General features: G+C 48.2%; 1 non-coding gene across 1 annotated transcript; it reads right to left on the reverse strand.

Annotated features, from left to right (window-relative positions):
- Window positions 1-12,807: 12,807 nt before the first annotated feature.
- Window positions 12,808-12,948, reverse strand: LOC135275115 (U4 spliceosomal RNA). The gene has a single exon (XR_010342833.1). It is a non-coding gene; the product is annotated as a U4 spliceosomal RNA (small nuclear RNA).
- Between the last annotated feature and the right edge of the window lie 7,284 nt (window positions 12,949-20,232).

Genomic DNA, 20,232 nt, shown 5'->3' on the forward strand with positions numbered 1-20,232 from the left:
CAGCCTTGTCTAAGCAACCACAGCTCACACAGGCCTGCACCGGGCCACTGTTGCTCTGAAACCAAATTGGAATTTACATATGGAATGGAAATGCTCAAGAGAGGGCCGCCGAGGTCTGCATCAATAATAAATGTGCAGCCACAGACCGCTCTCAGAGGCGTCTTTCCCTTCAAAGCAGACACAGTATCCAAGATCCTAGACCTCTGAGAGACAGGGGCACCCTATTACGTCGTTGAGAACAGGACTGGGATGGGCCAGGGCCTGAAAGAGGTTACCAGGCCAGGCTTTGTTCCAGCCACAGCCCAGACCCCTGCCCTCCAGGGTGGGATGTAGAAGGCCTTCTTGTACCCTAGCCATTGGCTGAATCTGGCCCCTGACAATGAAAGTGCCTGGATGGCTCCCCCTCCCCTTGGTTGGGGGGCAACTTCCCAGTGGAGTTAATGAAGAGGTCAGAAACGCAGCAGAGGCTGAGAGATGGGAGGACAGAGGTTGCTGGCCCAGGGTGTGAGCCCTCAGTAGGAGCTGGGGCTCACTCCACTGGCCTGTCACCTGTATTGTGGAGCACTGTGGGAGGACCCTCATGTGGGAAGACCCCCATCTGTTGTCAGAGAGCCTGCAGTCTGGAAAGGACAGTCTGAGAAGCACTGTCTTAGAGCAGACCCAGGACAAGGGTTCAGGGTCCTAAAGTTTTCCTGGGAGGTAATCCCAGGAGGCACTTTCAGGGGAATCACTGAAACAAGGCAGGTATTTTGGACTAAACTGTGTCCCTGTCGAAATTTATATGTTGAAGCCCTAACTGCCAATAAGACTGTATTCGGAGATAGGTCTTTTAAGGAGATCACTAAGGGTAGGTCTCTAATCTCATAGGTCTGAAGTCCTTATAATAAGAGGAAGAGACACCAGTCTCCCTCTCTCTCTCCCTCTCTCTCCTTGAAAGCACAGAGGAAAGGCCACGTGAGGATACAGCTAGAAGGCGGCCGTCTGCAAGCCAGAAAGTGAGCCCCGACCAGGAACCAACCCTGATGGTACCTCGATCTGGATGACCAGCCTGCAGAACTGTGAGAAAATAAATTGCTGCTGCTTAACTACCCAGTCTGTGGCAGCCCTAGCCAAGTCATACAGGAGGGAAAGGGGCCAATAAAGAGTGTGTTTGGCCAGGCGCAGTGGCTCACGCGTGTAATCCCAGCACTTTGGAAGGCTGAGGTGGCCAGATCACAAGATCAAGAGATCGAGACCATCCTGGCCAACATGGTGAAACCCCGTCTCTGCTAAAAACACAAAAATTAGCTAGATGCAGTGGCGTGCACCTGTAATCCCAGCTACTCAGGAGGCTGAGGCTGGAGAACTGCTTGAATCCTGGAGGCAGAGGTTGCAGAGACTCAAGATCGAGTCATTGCACTCCAGCCTGGCAACAGAGCGAGACTCCATCTCAAAAAAAAAAAAAAAAAAGAGTGTGTTGTTAAGCCAGTTACCACCATAGGCAATAAAGGTTGGCCTACTGCAGAACTCTCTGGAACATGACATGAATGCTTCAGAGTTACCCACCCAAGAGGGCAGGCTCATGCATTTATCTACTAACTCCTAGAAGTCACTGAAGATGACTCCCAGGAGGCAATAATGCCCTAGCTGTAGAAGAGCTTCAGAGAAAGCCCCAGGGCAAGGTGATGCAGCTACTGGCTGCTGGATTTCAGGCCCATGTGCACTGAGAAGGTAAGTCCCAGGAGATATGGGCACCCACCAGTGAAATCTGCACTTGGCAGCCTAGCCAAGGTGGGAGCCTGATGAAAAACACAATTCATACTCAGACAGCCTAACTGAAGAGAGCTGGAGGAAAGGGCTAAGTACAGATGTTTGAGTGGAGCGCATGGATAGTGAACACCCAGGGTTTAGTGTCAGTCAAAAGCTGTCACAACCTAGCAATAGGCTGGGGCTGCCAGTCAGGAGCAGTGTGAGAACCGTGGCCAGGCAGGCAGGAAGGCAGTGGGGCAACACATACCCCAACCTTTCCTCCCATGTCTTATCTCTGGCATAGGTGATAGGGTCGCTGGATGGTGGCAGTGGCATGCTGGTCAATGTCCAACAACCAGCTCTCTGGTGTAGGGAACTGATTGTAGCATCTGCCGATTCCTATGGTGTAAATACTCCCACCAAGGCCTATTTCGAGTTACCAATGTGACATCCACCATGTGCAAAGTAGAAAAGTTCCTCTTTAAAGTTTCCTTTCTTGATAAAGAATAAATGGGCTAATAACTCTTTGTTAAGCCCTATCCTGTGTAGCTGTCAGATATGCCATGCTTATAGGTACTTAGTACACTCTATGTCCTTGTACTTTAACCAAGTTATCTGTGCTGGATGTGCTCACAACCATGTCCCAGCTCTCTATTGCTTTTACCTGTTTAGAAAAGTTTTCAGTTGTTAGCCAATTGGGTTTTAGTTTAGATTGTGAGGTCTGGCTCCAGCCAATGGAGATCAGACACAGCAGTAAGGACGACCCCAAATGCATAAGGGATAAATATGTCTGTTTTCCTTTGTTCATTGTACTCTCATGGCAAGATGGCTAGTGAGGGTACCCTTGCTGCAGTCCAGGAAGTAAAAATTGCATTGCTGAAAGATTCTTTGTCTCAGTGCTGATTTTCTTTGTGGCACCGAGCACCTGTTTCCAACACACCAGCTGGTAAAATTCCTGAAAGTTTAACAACTGCTCTCACCAGCCAACCCCAGCAACACCACTGGATGTTGGTGTCATTCAAAGAAACAAAGACCACAGGACAAGGAGCAGGAGGGAAAATGGTAATTATTTTAAGTATTATAATGCTAATGCTAATGACTAGCACTTATTGAGTGCTCGCCAAGTGCCAGGCACCGCTCCAAGCCCTACATGTATTAACCCATCAGGTCATTATGACAGCTCCATGAGGGAGGTGCCATAATCCTGCCCTTCTTCTTGATGATGGGACTGAGGCACAGAGATCCTAATTGTCAGGTTCAAAATGACCCGACTCAGAAGTGCTAGAGCCAGGATTCAAACCTGGTCAGTTTAGCGCCATAGCTCTACCCATTTGACACTTCGCTACACAAACTCCCCTGGGGTTCTAACTGTTGTATTTAAACAAAGCTGCCTATATTTCTGAGAATTATTAATACTGTCCTTATTTTTTTTTATTATTATTATTTTCGAGATGGAGTCTCACTCTGTCACCCAGGCTGAAGTGCAATGACACGATCTCGGCTCACTGCAACCTCTGCCTCCTGGGTTCAAGTGATTCTCCTGCCTCAGCCTCCTGAGAAGCTGGGATTACAGATGCACGCCACCACACTGGCTAATTTTTGAATTTTTAGTACAGACAGGGTTTCACCATGTTGGTCAGCTGGTCTCAAACCCCTGACCTCATGATCTGCCAGCCTCGGCCTCCCAAAATGCTGGGATTACAGGCGTGAGCCTGTACAGCATGTTAGTATTTTAGAGATAGAGTCTTGCTCTGTCATGCAGGCTGGAATGCAATGGCACATTCATGGCTCACAGCAGCCTTGAACACCTGGGCTCAAGTGATCCTCCCATCTCAGCCTCCTGAGTAGCTGGGGCTACAGGTGAATGCCATCACGCCTGGCTAATTTTTTTATTTTTTATTTTTTTGTAGAGATGGTATCTTGCTATGTTGCCCAGGCTGGTCTCAAACTCCTGGGCTCAAGCGATCCTCCCACCTCAGCCTCCCAAAGTGCTGGGATTACAGGCCTAACCACTGTGCTTGGCCCTTAATTGAGTTCTTAATTGACACAGCAGCCTGGAACTCAAGAATGAACAAAGAAGAAATGGGGAAACTAAGGCCTCACGAGGAAAAGGACCTGCCAAGACCACAGCATGTGACTGGCTGATCCAGGATCAGGACCAAGGCCCCTGCCTTCCAGAAGTTTCCTGCTCCCAGCCCCGTGGCCTGTCCCTGTGAGTGGCTGGGCTGAGGCAGGGGCATTGTAATTACATGGAGAGCTTGGGTACCTTGGGTGGGTAACTCTGAAGCATTCATGCCATGTTCCAGAGAGTTCTGCAGTAGGCCAACCTTCATTGCCCACAGAGGTAACTGACTTAACACCACACTCCTTAATGGCAACCTTCCTTCCTGTATGACTTGGCTAGGGCTGCCATAGCATAAATTGGGTGGTTAAGCAGCAGCAATTTATTTTCTCACAGTTCTGCAGGCTGGACGTCCAGATCAAGGTGCAGTCAGGGTTGGTTCCTGGAGAGTGCTTACTCTCCAGCTTGCAGACGGCCGCCTTCTAGCTGCATCCTCACATGGCCTTTCCTCTGCATCCCCAGAGGATACCAAGTATCCTGGAGTCTTAGCATAGAATCATATTTAAATCCAGGACTCTAGGAGATCTTCCCCAAGAAGAGTAACTAGAGCAGTGATCCCCAGCCTTCTTGGTACCAGGGACTGGTTTTGTCCATGGACAAATTTTTCCATGGACCAGTTTGGCGGGGGTGGGTGATGGTTTCAGAATGAAGCCATCATAAACTGGTACCAGTCCATGGCCCAGGGGTTGGGAATCTCTAGAGGACCCAGCTGCAGGACAAGTCAACAATTAGAGACTTCGGGAGGGATGCAGAAGAGAGGTCAGGCCAGGCATAATGGCTCATGCCTGTAACCCCAGCATTTTGGAGGCCAAGGTGGGAGGATGGCTTGAGCTCAGGAGTTCAAGGCTGCAGTGAGCACTAGTTGTGCCATTGCACCCCAGTCTGGGCAACACAGGAAGACCTTGTCTCTACTAAAAAATAAATTTTTTTTTTTAGACCGAGTTTCATTCTGTCACCCAGGCTGGAGTGCAATGGCATGGTCCTGGCTCACTACAACCTCTGCCTCCCCGGTTCATGCAATTCTCCTATCTTAGCCTCCCAAGTAGCTGGGATTATAGGCGCCCGCCACTACGCCCAGCTAATTTTTGTATTTCTTTAGTAGAAATGGAGTTTTGCCATGTTGGCCAGGCTGGTCTTGAACTCCTGACCTCAGGTAATCTGCCTGCCTCGGTAAAAAAAAAAAAAATTTTTAAGTTGGGCATGGCTGGGCATAGTGGCTCACACCTGTAATCTTAGCACTTTGGGAGGCCAAGGTAGGTGGATCACAGGAGTTCAGGACCAGCCTGGCTAGCATAGTGAAACCCTGTCTCTACAAAAATACAAAAATTAGCCAGACATGATGGCAGATGCCTGTAATCCCAGCTACTTGGGAGGCTAAGGCAGGAGAATTGCTTGAACCCAGGTGGCGGAGGTTGCAGTGAGCAGAGATCACACCACTGCATTCCAGCCTAGGTGACAGAGCGAGACTCCATCTCAAGAAGGAAAAAAAAAAAAAAAAAAAAAAAAGCTGGGCATGGTGGCATGTGCCTGGGAGACTAAGGCTGGAGGATTGCTTGAGCCTGGGAAGTGGAGGCTGCAGTGAGCTATGATCACACCACTGCACTCCAGGCCAGACAACAGAGTGAGGCCCTGTCTCAAAACAAAAAACAAAAAGAAAGCAGAGAGAGGTCAAAGGGTTGCAGGGAACAGTTCTGTTTGTTCTTAGACTCTGTATTTGCCTATTTGGCCTTCATTCATCTTAGGGTGGAATTAAGAGCCGACGCTGTTTGTATCTCCCCTGCAATCTAGTTTCACCGGCACGTGAAAATATATTATGATCTGTGACAGTATGACATAATCAAAAATATATATTTGGCTTCTTTTCTTTTTTCTTTCTTTTTTTTTCTTTTTTCTCTCTTTTTACAAACAGGGTCTTGCTATGCTGCCCAGGCTGATCTCAAACTCCTGGTCTCAAGTGATCCTCCCACCTCAGCCTCGCAAAGCACTGGGATTACAGGCATGAGACACTGCACCAGGACGGTATGTTTGATTTCTTACCACAATTCCTAGCACAGAGCTCCTAAAACCCTTGTGATGTCCTGAGCTAGGAGGATGCCAAGAACATTTTTGGTTCTAATATTTAGTCTTTGACCTCAGTTCCTGCCACGTAGCCCTTAAAACCCTTAAAAAGTCCTGGGTGACAGGAATGTCTTTTGTTCTAATGAGGAGACTCTTGGAAGGGGAGAGGGGCTGGAGATCGGGGGAATAATCCATCACGCCTATGTGACGAAGTCCCCATCAAAATCCCTGAACTACGGGGTTTAGAGAGCTTCCAACTGATAGTCACATCCACGTAGCTGGAGGGTAACACACCCCAACTCCATGGGGACAGGAGCTCCTGCACCCGAGACCCTTCCAAACCTCACCCTATGCGTCTCTTCTGCTCGTTGTATCCTTGGCAATATCCTTTATAATAAATAGGTAAAGGAAAGGAAAGGGTTTCCCTGAGTCCTGTGAGCCACTCTAGCAAATTGATGGAATATGAGGAGGGGGTCGTGGGAACCCCGATTTATAGCTGACCAGTCAGAAACACAAATAAGAGTCTGGAGTTTGGGATTGGCATCTGAAGCGGTGGGGAGGCGGGGCAGTCTTGTGAGACGGAGCCTTCAGCCTGTGGGATCTGACACTACCCGTGTTGAGCATTGACTGGGTAAGAGAAGAAAGTGTTGATTTTTCTGACGCACAAACCCGCCAACCAATCCAAAGTCCATACTCCCAACCACCTCCTGTGATCGTCATACACCAAGACAGTATTTTCTCGGCCCTAAATCACCCAGAGCCAGGTACCAGGCAACCAGGGACCATGCCTGTTAGAAATAGATGCTCGGTGCCACAAAGAAAAATTAGCACTGAGGCAAAGAATCTTTCAGCAACACAATTTTTACTTCCTGGACTCCAGCAAGGGTACCCTCACTAGCTATCATGCCATGAGAATACAATGAACAAAGGAAAACACCCAAATTTATCCCTTATGCATTTGGGGTCGTCCTTACTGCTGTGTCTGATCTCCATTGGCTGAAGCCAGACCTCACAATCTAAACTAAAACCCGACTGGCTAACAACTGAAAACTTTTCTAAACAGGTAAAAGCAATGGAGAGCTCGGACATGCCTGTGAGCACGTCCAGCACAGATATCTTGGTTAAAGTACAAGGATACAGAATGTACTGCGTGCCTGTGAGCATGGCATGTCTCACAGCTACATACATAGTCTAGGGCCTAACAAAGTTATTAGCACACTTATTATTTAACAAGAAAGGAAACTTTAAAAAGGAGCTTTTCTACTTCCCACAATTCTTATAACCCAGAACCTGCCGGCTTTATTCAAGCTAGCTGGTCCTACAGGAAACACAATGAAGGCCTTTGCCTGGGCTGTCCCCACAATCCTCTACCTCCTGACTGATGTGGGCACTTCTCCCATGCAGGCCTGCCTGGGGGTCATGCCTCTCACTTCCAGGGGAACTGTGAATCCCATGAAGCTTTCTCTTGCCTATTTTTTGGAGACAGGGTCTCCCTCTTTCACCCAGAGCTGAAGTGCAGTGGCGCCATCACAGCTCACTGCAGCCTTGACCTCCTGGGCTCAAGTAATCCTCCCACCTCAGCCTCCTGATAACTGGGGCAACAGGTGTGCACCAACATGTCTGGCTAATGTTTTAATTTCTTGTAGAGATGGGGTCTCCCTACATTGCCCAGGCTGGCCTTGAACTCCTGGCCCTGAGCAATCCTCCCACCTCAGCCTTCCAAAGTGCTGGAATTATAGGCATGTGCCACCATGCCTGACCAACATTAAGCTTTTCCTTCAATAGCATTGACTCCTCTGTGTCATCACCCTTTATAAATTAAGACCCAGACACAAGATCACAAAGCTAGAGGAAGGCCACGTCACAGAAGCCGAGAAAGAAAAAAAGTGGGGGCCAGGCGCGGTGGCTCACGTCTGTCACCCCAACACCTTGGGAGGTCAAGGCGAGTAGATCACCCAAGGTCAGGAGTTTGAGACCAGCCTGGCCAACGTGGCGAAACCCTGTCTCTAATAAAGATACAAAAATTAGCCGGGAGTGGTGGCAGGCCCCTATAATCCCAGCTACTTGGGAGGCTCAGGCAAGAGAATCACATGAACCCAGCGGGCAGGGGTTGCAGTGAGCCCAGATTGCGCCATTGCACTCCAGCCTGGGAGAAAGAATGAAACCCCATCAAAAAAAAAAAAAAAGACTCCAAGTTCTTCAGTTTTGGGAGTCTAACTGACTTCCTTGCTCCTCAGCCTGCAGATGGCCTATCGTGGGGCCTTGTGATTGTGTGAGTAAAGAATTAACTTATATATCCTATTAGTTCTGTCCCTCTAGAGAACCCTGACTAATACACACCCATTGGGTATACTCACCCAGAGCTCGGTGGTGACTTGGTTGTGGGCAATTTCAGCAGAGACAGGGGATGGGGGAGCAAACACTTGTGGGAAGGAACGGGTTCAGCAAGTGCAGATTGCTGGTTGAGAAACTCTCTGCTCCAACCGAGTCCAGAAATGGGGCCCGGGTGGGAGGTCAAGATAGGGTTATTTCAAATGGAGCCAGGCGCAATGGCTTATGCCTGGAATCCCAGCACTTTGGGAGGCCAAGGTGGGAGGATCACTTTAGGCCAGGAGTTTGAGACCAACATGGGCAAAATAGTGAGACCCCCATCTCTACAGAAAATTTCAAAAATTAGTCAGACTTGGTGGCACATGCCTGTCACTCGGGAGGCTGAGGCAGAAGAATTGCTTGAACCTGGGAGGCAGAGGTTGCAATGAGCTGAGATTGCACCACTGCACTCCAGCCTGGGTGACAGAGCGACACTCCATCTCAACAAAAACAGGAATAAAAATAATAAAGAAACAAAAATGGGGCCAGGCACACACCTGTGATCCCAGAACTTTGAGAGGCCAAGGCATGAGGATCCCTTGAGCTCCATAGTTCAAGACCAGCCTGGGCAATATGGCAAAACCCCCATCTCTACAAAAAATAAAGAAATTGGCCAGACATGGTAGTGTGCACCTGTAGTCCCAACTGCTCAGGAGGCTGAGGCTGGAGGATCGCTTGAGCCCAGGAGGTTAAGGCTGCAGTGAGCTCAGATTACACCACTGTACTCCAGCCTGAGTGACAGAGTGAGGCCCTGTTTCAAAATAAATAAAATAAAATAATAAAATGGGAGACACTGTTCTGTAGGCAGGAATGGTCAAGGAGATGGGTGAGGTTGCAGACGGTCCCTTGGCATCTTCTCACACAGGCTGTGCTGCTCACTGCTTTCCAGGAGACCGTGAATAAGTGACTAAAGGTCAGCATCTATCCACAGACCTCAGGCCCATTTATTTCTGACCCTTGTCTTTTCCAGAGGGTGCTCTAAATGGATGTGGGGGAGGCAACCCTTGGACCCTAATAAAAGCAGCAAGCTCTCTATGCTTGTGAAACTCATAAAATCCCATTTTCCAGCTAAGAGCTCTTCTCTCCCTTGCAATGGCCCATCACACCCATGAATCACAGGGCCTGATCCCTATCTGCAGGGAAGAGGTTTGGAAGGACACCCTTTGGAGGCAGGGTAGGCAAGCTGCAAGTTGGGACTTAGCTTGTGAGGGTTCTTGGCTTCACGCTGGAAAGAATTCAAGGGCAACTCTCTCCAGTCTGGGCCTCTAAGATGACAAAGAAAAGGGCCGCTACCATGTGTGGTCTATTTGCTGCAAGAACTGTGCCTGACACGTGCCCAAGGACAAGGTCATTAAGAAATTCATTATTCAGGCTGGGCATGGTGGCTCATGCCTGTAATCCCAGCACTTTGGGAGGCTGAGGCTGGTGGATCACCTGAGGTCGGGAGTTCGAGACCAGCCTGACCAATATGGTGAAACCCTAGCTCTACTAAAAACTACAAAAACTTCAGTCTGGCTTTGAGTGTAGTTTTTCTAAGAAGTAGGGAAAAAATAATAATAATGAAAAAAAAAACTACAGAAATTAACTGGGTGTGGTGTCAGTCACCTGCAATCCCAGCTACTCAGGAGGCTGAGGCAGGAGAATCGCTTGAACCCAGGAGGCGGAGGTTGCAATAAGGTGAGATCACACCATTGCACTCCAGCCTGAGTGACAGAGCAAGAATCCATCTCAAAAAGAAAAAAAAAAAAAATTCACAATTGGAAACACAGTGGAGGCCACAGCAGCATCAGGGACAGTTCTGAAGCAAGCATCTTTGATGCCTGTGTGCTTCCCAAGCTGTATCTGAAGCTAGAAGCTACATGATGGTGTGAGTTGTGCAATTCACAGCAAAGCCATCAGGAATCGATCTCTTGAAGCCCACAAGGATCGAACACCCCCACCCCAATTTAGACCCGTGACTGCTGCCCCCGACCCCCACCAAAGCCCACGTAAGGAACAGGGTCCTGAAAGGCTGCAGACTACACTCTGGAGAAAAATAAAATAGAAATTGTACAAAAAAAAAAAAAAGGCGAATTCAAGGGCAAGCCAGTGGTAGGGTGGAAGAAAAGAGCTTTATTGAGGCTGCAGGGTTACAGCTCCGTGACTGTTCCTGTGAGCAGGGCTGCCCCATAGGCAGAGAGCAGCAGCTCAGGGCAGTTTTGCAGTCACATTCAAACCTACTTCTAATTACGTGTAGATTCAGGGAGCGGTTTATGAAAAAAAAAAAGTTTTTTGAGACAGGGTCTCAATCTGTCGCCGAGGCTAGAGAGCAGTGGTGCGATCTCGGCTCACTGCAACCTCTGCCTCCTGGGTTCAAGCAGTTCTTCTGCCTCAGCCTCCCAAGTAGCTGAGATTACAGGCATGCACCACCATGCCTGGCTAACTTTTGTATTTTTTGGTAGCAATGAGGTTTCACCATGTTGGCCAGGCTGGTCTCGAACTCCTGACCTCAAGTGATCTACCCACCTCAGCCTCCCAAAGTGCTGGGATTATAGGCATGAGCTACCTCACCTGGCCAAAACAGCTTTATTGAGGCTGCAGGGTTACAGCTGCGTGACGGCTCCTGTGAGCAGGGCTGCCCCATAGGCAGAGAGCAGCAGCTCAGGGCAGTTTTGCAGTTGCATTCATACCTACATTTAATTACATGTAGATTAAGGAAGTGGTTTATGAAAAAATTTCACCTTTTTGTTGTGTTTTGTTTTGTTTTGTTTTGTTTTGTTTCTGAGACAGGGTCTCACTCTGTTGCCCAGGCTGGAGTGCAGTGGTATGTATGATCTTAGCTCACTGCAACCTCTGCCTCCCAGGTTCAAGCAATCCTCCCACCTCAGCCCCCTGAGTAGCTGGGACTACAGACGTGAGCCACCACACCCAGCCACCCACAATGGTGAGTGTGTCTTATGGAAAGCTGCTTCTACCCTGTTTGGGGTTTTTTTTTGTTTTTGTTACATGTTTTTGTTTTTTGTTTGTTTTTGAGACAGACTCTCACTCTGTCACCCAGGCTGGAGTGCAGTGGTGTGATCTTGGCTCACGGCAACCTCTGCCTCCTGGGTTCAAGCGATTCTTCCACCTCAGCCTCCCACGTAGCTGGTATTACAGGCATTGTCCACCATGCCCAGCTAATTTTTGTATTTTAAGTAGAGACGGGCTTTCACCATGTTGGCCAGGCTGATCTCGAACTCCTGACTGGTGATCCACCTGCCTCAGCCTCCCAAAGTGCTGGGATTACAGGTGTGAGCCACGGGGTCCAGCCCCATCACTGTTTTAACTAGTCCTCAGTTTGGTTGGGTGTCCAAGCCCCATCTCTGGAGTCAAGTCCCGCCTCCTACCTCCCTTTGAGAGGGTGGGGCAATGGCCTGTCCCCAAAACTGCCCTAATTCTGGCTAGGAAGATCTTGCCGGGTGCAAGGGAAGGGATGGAGGTGGGTAGAGTTGCATAGAGTTTCTGTTACAGCCATAAATCCTTTGTCTCTCGGAAACGTGGACCCTCTTCTTGATAATAAGCATTTTTTTTCGGAAGGTGTCTTCCAGAAGGTTTCTTTTCACAAGACCAAGGCATGTCTGAGACGCTCTTTCCCCAGGCACTACAAGACCATAAAGTTCCCCATCTCCTCTCCCACTCTGTGAATTACAGCCTCTTCCTGCTCATTTATTATTCATTATTACTGTGACATATCCAGCCATCTAATTCATTGTCTCCAAACGCTGACTTCATCTCCTTCCTTAAATGATCATCCAGCTGGAATTTCTTCTGAGAAACTCCTGAGCCTCACACTGGTGTTATCTTTCCCAGAACAGGCATGATCCGCTTAGAACTTTATTGGAGATCTCGTAAAAGAGCCCTTCGGAAGCAATCAGGGACCCAATGTGTCACCAATCACTTAGCGCGCAGAGAGGACAAACAAGAGCTAAATGCAATTGCCGGTTCCGCGGCACTGCAGAGAAAATTGAAGGTGTCATCCTGCAGCTTTCCCGGGGTCAAGAACGCTCCAAACACACCCCCGATCCTAAGAGTTCATCCTGGCCACCAAGGTCATCACCTGCCTGGGGACAGTGGAGGATGGGCCAACATCTCTAATTCCCACAGGTCGGCAAGAGGCTGTCTGCCAGCTGAGAAGTGAGAGGGATCAGGGACCTCTTTTTTAGGGGCCTGTGGACCCCACAGCATGGAAATTAAAGAAAATTCTGGTTCTTTCAATAGAAATTCCAGGCATCTAGCTAGCCCGAGACGTAAATAAGTCAATTGTTAAAACGAAAGGTAAGAGTAGGGCCGGGCACAGTGGCTCACGCCTTTCATCAATCTCAGCATTATGGGAGGCCAAGGCAGGTGGATCACCTGAGGTCAGGAGTTCGAGACCAGCCTGGCCAACATGGGGAAACCCCATCCCTACTAAAAATACAAAATTATCCAGGTATGGTGGTGCATGCCTGTCATCCCAGCTATTTGGGAGGCTGAGGCAGGAGAATTTTTTTTTTTTTTTAATAATGATTTAGTCTCCGTAGAGACTGCCAAAAATTGCCAGTGCCGACTATATTTCAAGTCGTCCTGGCGGGGTATTGGGAAAAGTTTTCAATTAGCAATAATCGCGCCTCGGATAAACCTCATTGGCTACGATATTGCCACTGCGCAAAGCTGGGAGAATTTCTTAAATCCAGAGGCGGAGGTTGCAGTGAGCCAATACCACGCCATTGCACTCCAGCCTGGGCAACAAGAGCAAAACTCTATCTTTAAAAGAGAAGAAAAAGCAAGGTAATAGTAGCCTAAAACAATACGCCAAGAAAGTTAGAGTTCCAGAGATGTTTGCTTTCCCTGTAGAAACTAAAGATAACGTCTTACCATATGTCCCTGAGTTGTGTTTCAGAAACTGGAACGTCCACTGAAGACCTGAGGTAAGGGGAACCGAAGACGGAATTCTGACCACCGTTCTTTGGTCTAAATTTCTTTCTGAGGGGCATAGATGGAATCACACCCCTGAGACAGTTAACATTTTTCTCTGCTGAGCCTAGAGTTTTAAACAAAGCTTCTCTTCCTTAACCAACTTCAAATCAGAAAATCTTTGCGTCTACCCACGACCACTAGAGTGGCCATAAGTAGTAAGCCCTCGCTTCAAGATACTGCACCTGTTAGACCTAAACCAATGTGTAACCTTCATATATTGGTTCACAATTTTGCCTGTAGCTTCTGCTTTTCTGAAATTTACCTCTGCCTTTTAAAACTTTTGCCTGCAACCCATCAGTGAGGCCAGGATTTGAGCATTTTGCTACCTGGTCCTTCTTGCTTGGCACCCGGCAAATAAATGCCTCCCTCGCTTCCTCTCTCCTTCCCTCCCTTCCTCCCTCCCTCCCTTCCTCTCTCCTTCCCTCCCTTCCTCCCTCCCTCCCTTCCTCTCTCCTTCCTTCCTTCCTCTCTCCTTCCCTCCCTTCCTCCCTCCCTCCCTTCCTCTCTCCTTCCTTCCTTCCTCCCTTCCTCCCTCCCTTCCTCTCTCCTCCCTCCCTTCCTCCTTTCTTTTCTTTCTTTCCTAATTTCTTTCTCCTTCCTTTTCTCTTTCTCTTTGTTTCCTTTTTTCTTCTCTCCCTCTCTTTCTTTCTTTCCTTTGACAGGGTCTCACTCTGTTGCCCAGGTTTGAGTGTAGTGGTGTGATCTCGGCTCAGCACAGCTTCAGCCTCTCCAACTCAAGCAATCCTCCCACCTCAACCTCCCGGGTAGCTGGGACTACAAGCACACACCACCATGCTCAGCTAATTTTTTGTATTTTTTGTAGAAATGGGTTTTTGCCATGTTGCCCAGGCTGGTCTCGAACTCCTGACCTCAGGTGATCCACCTGCCTAGGCCTCCCAAAGTGCTGGGATTATAGGTATGACTCACCATGCTTGGCGTATTTTTTTTTTTTTAAAGACAGAGTCTAGCTCTCTCCCAGACTGGAGTGCAGTGGTGCAATCTCAGCTCACTGCAGCCTCTGCCTCCCAGGTTCAAGGGCTTGTCCTGCCTCAGCCTCCCAAGTAGCTGTGACTCCAGGCATGAACCACCAGGCCCGGCTAATTTTGTATTTTTTTAGCAGAGTTGGTGTTTCACCATGTTGGCCAGGCTGGTCTCGAACGCCTGACCTCAAGTGATCAGCCTGTCTTGGCCTCCCAAAGTGTTGGGATTGTAGGCATGAGCCACTGCAGCCAGCCAATATATTTAGATACACAAATACTCACCATTGTGCTGCAATTGCCTGCAGTATTCAGTACAGTCACATGCAGTGCAGCTTGTGACTTAGGAGCAATAGGCTACAACATCCAGCCCAGGTGTGTGATAGACCACAGCATCCAGGTTTGTATCAATACACTCTACATTTCACACACCATGAAATTGCATAACAATACATTTCTCAGAAAGTATCCTTGTCATTAAGTAACACATGACCCTCCATCTGAGTCACTAAGTATGTTAAAACTGATCAAATTGTATCTTTTTTTTTTTTTTTGAGATGAAGTTTACCCTCTTGTTGCCCAGGCTGGAGTGCAATGGTGAGATCTCATCTCACTGCAGCCTCCACCACCTCCCGGGTTCAAGAGAGTCTCCTGCCTCAGCCTCCCAAGTAGCTGGGATTACAGTTACCCACCACCATGGCTGACTAATTTTTTTGTATTTTTAGTAGAGACAGGGTTTCACCATGTTGGCCAGGCTGGTCTAGAATTCCTGACCTCAGGTGATCTGCCCGCCTTGGCCTCCCAGAGTGCTGGGATTGCAGGTGTGAGCCACCATGCCTGGCCCAAATTGTATATTTTAAATATGTGCAATGTAACATACTACAACTATACCTGAATCAAATTGAAAAAAAAAAAAAACAGTCAACTCAAGGAACTAGAATAAAACATGTTCAGAAGGACAGCTTCACCTCCCCATTGGCCCTGAATTTCCACATCTTTTAACCCAACTTCTAATTTTAGATAGAAAAGAAAGAAAAGGAGAAGAAAAAAAGACACCGAAGTGAGACATCGCTTTAGAAATGTGTTGAAATACATTAAACACTGAGATGTTACCGTAATAAACTAAATGAATAATTCCAGATGTCTTATCAAATATTTTAAAATATTTAAAATTAGCAAGAAAATTAATGTTGAGTACATAATTTTAATGAATATATCCTATTATGTTCTAACGAGGGTTTGTTTTTTTTTAATTTTGATTTTATTTTTGTGATAGAAGCTTTTCTTTCCAAGTCTTCTTAAAGGGACTTCACTATTCCATATGTTTAAAGCACAATTTAAAAAGAATGAATCTGTTTTAAACTAGATAATGAAGTTCCCACAGGGCACAGATATGTGCCCTGACTTGTCTCACGTGCAGACTTTCTACCTGGTCCTTCAGTTGATTTCCAGTGCAGTGGCACAATCACAGCTCACTGCAGCCTCAACCTCCCGGGTTCAAGTGATCCTCCCACCTTAACCTCCCAAGTAGCTGGGACTACAGGTGCGTGCCACCATGTTCGGCTAATTGTTTGTATTTTTTGTAGAGATGGTGGTCTCACTATGTTGCCCAGGCTGGTCTTGAACTCCTGAGCTCAAGCAATCTCCCTGCCTCGGCCTCCCAAAGTGCTAGAATTACAGGTGTGAGCTACCTCACCTGGCCCTGTTTCTTTTCTGTTTTGAGGCCTTGCACAAGTCATGTTGCCACTACAAGCCTCAGTTTCCCCATTTGTAACATGGAGACAATAATCCCTCAACCCCAAGTAGCCCAACGCATGGCACACACTACAGAGATGAAAGAAGGATTTTCTTCCTGTATAGCAATAGCTGATAATTATTTGATGTTATACTCAATTACCGCAAAAACTGTTATCTCCCAAAAGGATGTCGAAGGAAGAAAACGATCGTGCTTGCTGCCTTCATTCAAGCCTGAGTGCTGTTTATACAATAAACTGGGTACTTCTGGATGCAACATAAAATGTTCTTAAAAAAATCCCGCTTTTCATTCCTCACCCGCCAGACAGCTGAACCACAGCTTTATGAAATATGAAGGAAGCCCACTTTTATGGCCAGGCCTTCATCTTCAGGTTCCTTGGCATACGAGTCCCTCCAAGTTATTTTATTATTTCCAAGAAACTGTAACTGAGCCTTTTTATATACCTTCTGTTGTCGCAAGAGTGATCACACATAAAGCATGTCAACCGAATCTGAGAAAGGCATCCTTCATCTGCTTTACTGTTTCCTTGAGACAGCTGCTGTCTGGGGTTGTTCGGCTGACAGCTTTGATAGGATTATTGAGCACAGCTTTTCATGCAGAAGAAACCTGGACACTGAGGCAGTCCGCCCTTGATTGGTCAAGCCAGGGGGCTGGGTTAACAGGAGGCTACTCTCAGTAGATGGGGATCTGGCGAGCCTGACCCAGACCCCCGACACCCGCATGCTTAACCACTGAGACAGCAGCGAGGGTCTCAGCCACCCTGCCCTCTGTGTCTCCACCCTTCTTAGGGTTCCAGCCCAGCCCCAACTCCCATCTTGCCCCTTTTCAGCTGAAGGACCAGGTAAGGTGCATCTTCACAAGCAACAAGTCAGGGTACAAGTCTGTGCCTTGTGCTAACTTCATTATATAATAATTCAAATCTGATTTGTTCTCTCTCTTTTTACAGACAGGGTCTTGCTCTGTCATCGAGGCTGGAGTGCAGTGGCACCATCTCAGCTCACTGCAACCTCTGCCTCCTGGGTTAAGTGATTCTCCTGCCTCAGCCTCCCGACTAGCTGGGATTACAGACACGTGCCACCACACCCAGGTAATTTTTTACTTTTGTAGAGACGGGGCCCCACTCTGTTGCCCAAGGTGGTCTCAAACTCCTGGACTCAAGCAACCCTCCTTCCTCGGCCTCCCAAAGTGCTGGGATAACAACCATGAGTCACAGCACCTGGCCTTTTCTCTTTAAACTATGCTTTAAAACAGATGCAATAGTAAAGTCCCTTTAAGAAGACGTGGACATAAGAGCTTGTTACAAAAATAAAATCAAATTTTAAAAAGCCCCTCATTGGAACACAATGGGATATATTCATTAAAATTATTTACTCAACATTCATTTTCTCTGTACTTGCTAATTTTAAATATGTTTATCTGACAAGACAGAGCTGAAATGAGGCAGATCTGGCTCCAATTCGACTCCCTGGGCCTCAGTTTCTCAGTCTTTAAAATGGGGACAGAAAAAATACTTAAAAAAAAAAAAATCCAATCAAACCCTCGTGGTGAACATGCTTTGTAAATTAGCCCGAGGCCTTGGTGTTCACGTTTGTAATCTTAGTAGTTTGGGAGGCCGAGGAGGCAGATCACTTCAGGTTAGATCGAGACCAGTCTGACCAACATGGTGAAATCCCGTCTGTACCAAAAATACAAAAATTAGCCTGGTGTGATGGCACATCCCTGTAATCCCAGCTACACGCGAGGCTGAGGAAGGAGTATCGTTTGAACCCGAGAGGTGGAGGTTGCAGTGAACTGAGATCACGCCACTGCACTCCAATAATAAATAAATAAATAATTAGCCCGAGGCGAGCTGTTATTGTCATTATTATTCCTCCTTTGATTTAGAAAGACGCTCACCCTCCTCCCCAGGCCCTGAGGCTTGCAGATAAACAGTAAATGTTTGCCGACTGCAATCCCTGCAGAAGCGTTCCTCCCTTGAGCCGGCTCAGCCTGGCAACCCTGAATAAATCACTTAGCAAATTTAGCAAATCGAGGAGCGCCAGCCTTCGCGCAAGACACCTCCTACTTCCTAAAGGGAAGTCTCTAAATCCCCCCTAAAAAAATCTCAAAAAGTAATTTTAGTCTCATTAATTCTGGAAACAAACAAATGCAGAGGGAAGACGACGACCCAAATAAAAGGACAAGGCAAAGGGGGACGCGAGGGTCCTGGAGGGGGGCGGCGACCCCACACTTAGCTACACGTACCTGGACCTGCAGAGGCAGGAAACATGGGGCGGGGCCTTGGCGAGGTGGGGCCTGCGGTGGGCGGGGTCGGGGCGGGGCCACTTGATGGGGCGTGGCCCGCAGCTGGGGATGTGGTGGGTCGTGGTCCACACGCTGGGACAGGACGCGAAAGGCTGGAGAGGGGGCGAGGCCTGGAAAATAACAGGACGCGGGTGGCGCTGGGGCGGGCCCTGGGATTGAGAGGGTGCGTGACCTTTCCGCCTCTCCGGCATTGCAGGTGCAAGGAATGGGGATTCCCGGCCGCGTGGCCCTGCAGGTGACGTGCGTGGAGAAGAGGAGGCCAGGTTTGGGCGTCGGAGCAGTGAAGACAGCTTTCTCCTCTCTAAGGTAAAAACTACGTGAGCACCACAGGCTTAGGGGAGCCCCCGCCTCGCAAAATGGGGGGACTCCAAGAGGAGGAGGAGAGACCCCCAAAGTATTAGGAAATTCCTGGCTCCGTCATTAGCACCCTGGAGTCTTTCCAACGAGAGATCTACACTCCCTCTTAGGAGGTGAAAATCCTCCCCAAAACTGCTTTGGCCACTGGGTTCATACTTCGGTAGTCACAAACGATATCACCTTCCCTGCCTCCCCTTCCCTCCCTCAAGCCTGGAGGCAGGCAGCCGCGGGTACTGGCGCTGAAGGAGCTAGAGAAGGTAGTCAGCACCCCGGCCTCAGTACCGTGGATCTAATGTGGAGGGAAGTAAAGAAACCTTTATAGGCCAGGCACAGTGGCTCACGCCTGTAATCCCAACATTTTTGGGAGGCTGAAGTGGGCAGATCACCTGAGGTCAAGAGTTCGAGACCAGCCTGGTCCATACGGTAAAACCCCATTTCTACTAAAAATACAAAAATTAGCCGGGCATGGTGGCGTGCGCCTGTAATTCCAGCTACTCTGGAGGCTGAGGCAGGAGAATCACTTGAACCCAGGAGGCAGAGGTTGCAGTGATTGAGATCACACCACTGCACTCCAGCCTGGGTGGCAGAGCAAGACTCCATCTCAAAAAAAAGGAAAAGAAAAAAAGAGAAATTTTATAGGGTGGCTTGGTGGGATCCATTTCCAGCAAGGTCTCAGAACCTTTCTTTCCAAGTTGGTTATGCCTTTTTTTGTTTGTTTGAAACCTGAAGTTTGCAAAATCCTTCAAGGCTCTACGTCACAAACCTAGATTTATGTTTTTGTTTTTGTTTTGAGGCGGAGTCTTGCTCTGTCATCAGGCTGGAGTGTAGTGGCACAATCTCGGTTCACTGCAACCTCTGCCTCCCAGGTTCAAGTGATTCTTCTGCCTCAGCCTTCCAAATAGCTGGTACTACAGGCACACAACACCACACCCAACTAATTTTAGTAGAGACAGGGTTTCACCACGTTGGCCAGGATGGTCTTGATCTACTGACCTCATGATCCACCTGCCTTGGCCTCCCAAAGAGTTGGGATTACAGGCAAGAGCCACTGCGCCCTAGGTTTACGTTTTAACCCTGCGGTCCCCAGAAGCAAGGTGCAGGGAATGTATTCCGTGGATGTGTTCACATCCACAGGGACCAGGGTTGCTTTCTTTTTTTAAGAGCGGAACCAGGAGAGGGCAGGTGGGTATCCACTACGTTATTGTCTATTAGCAGACATGATGCATACCAGGTCCAAATGGAAAGTTTCATCCACCAGCTTCTGCTCTCTGCTTTGAGAATGAGAGACATTCACCAAGAAGCAGCTCCTTCTGCCTGGGTCCCAGAATCAGACACATGGAGCTGGCCCACAGCCACAGGCTCACTCCATGAGGGAAAATAACTGTTTGTTGTGGCAAGCCACTGAAATGTGTGTGATGTTTGTTATTGCTGCAAATCTGACTCATACAGTCTGCAAACTAAAAACAGAAACAGCGGGAAGGGGCATGGGTGTTGAAAAACGTCTGAGCAAAATGATGATGTATTCTATGTACTTTGGTTCAACAGAAGATTTCTTGCACAAAGGGAGGAGGGAAGGAGAAAAGGGA

Source organism: Aotus nancymaae, unplaced genomic scaffold (genome assembly GCF_030222135.1).
Source record: "Aotus nancymaae isolate 86718 unplaced genomic scaffold, 86718_ANA_hifiasm-v0.15.2.pri h1tg000015l_0, whole genome shotgun sequence".
Classification (NCBI taxonomy): domain Eukaryota; kingdom Metazoa; phylum Chordata; class Mammalia; order Primates; family Aotidae; genus Aotus; species Aotus nancymaae.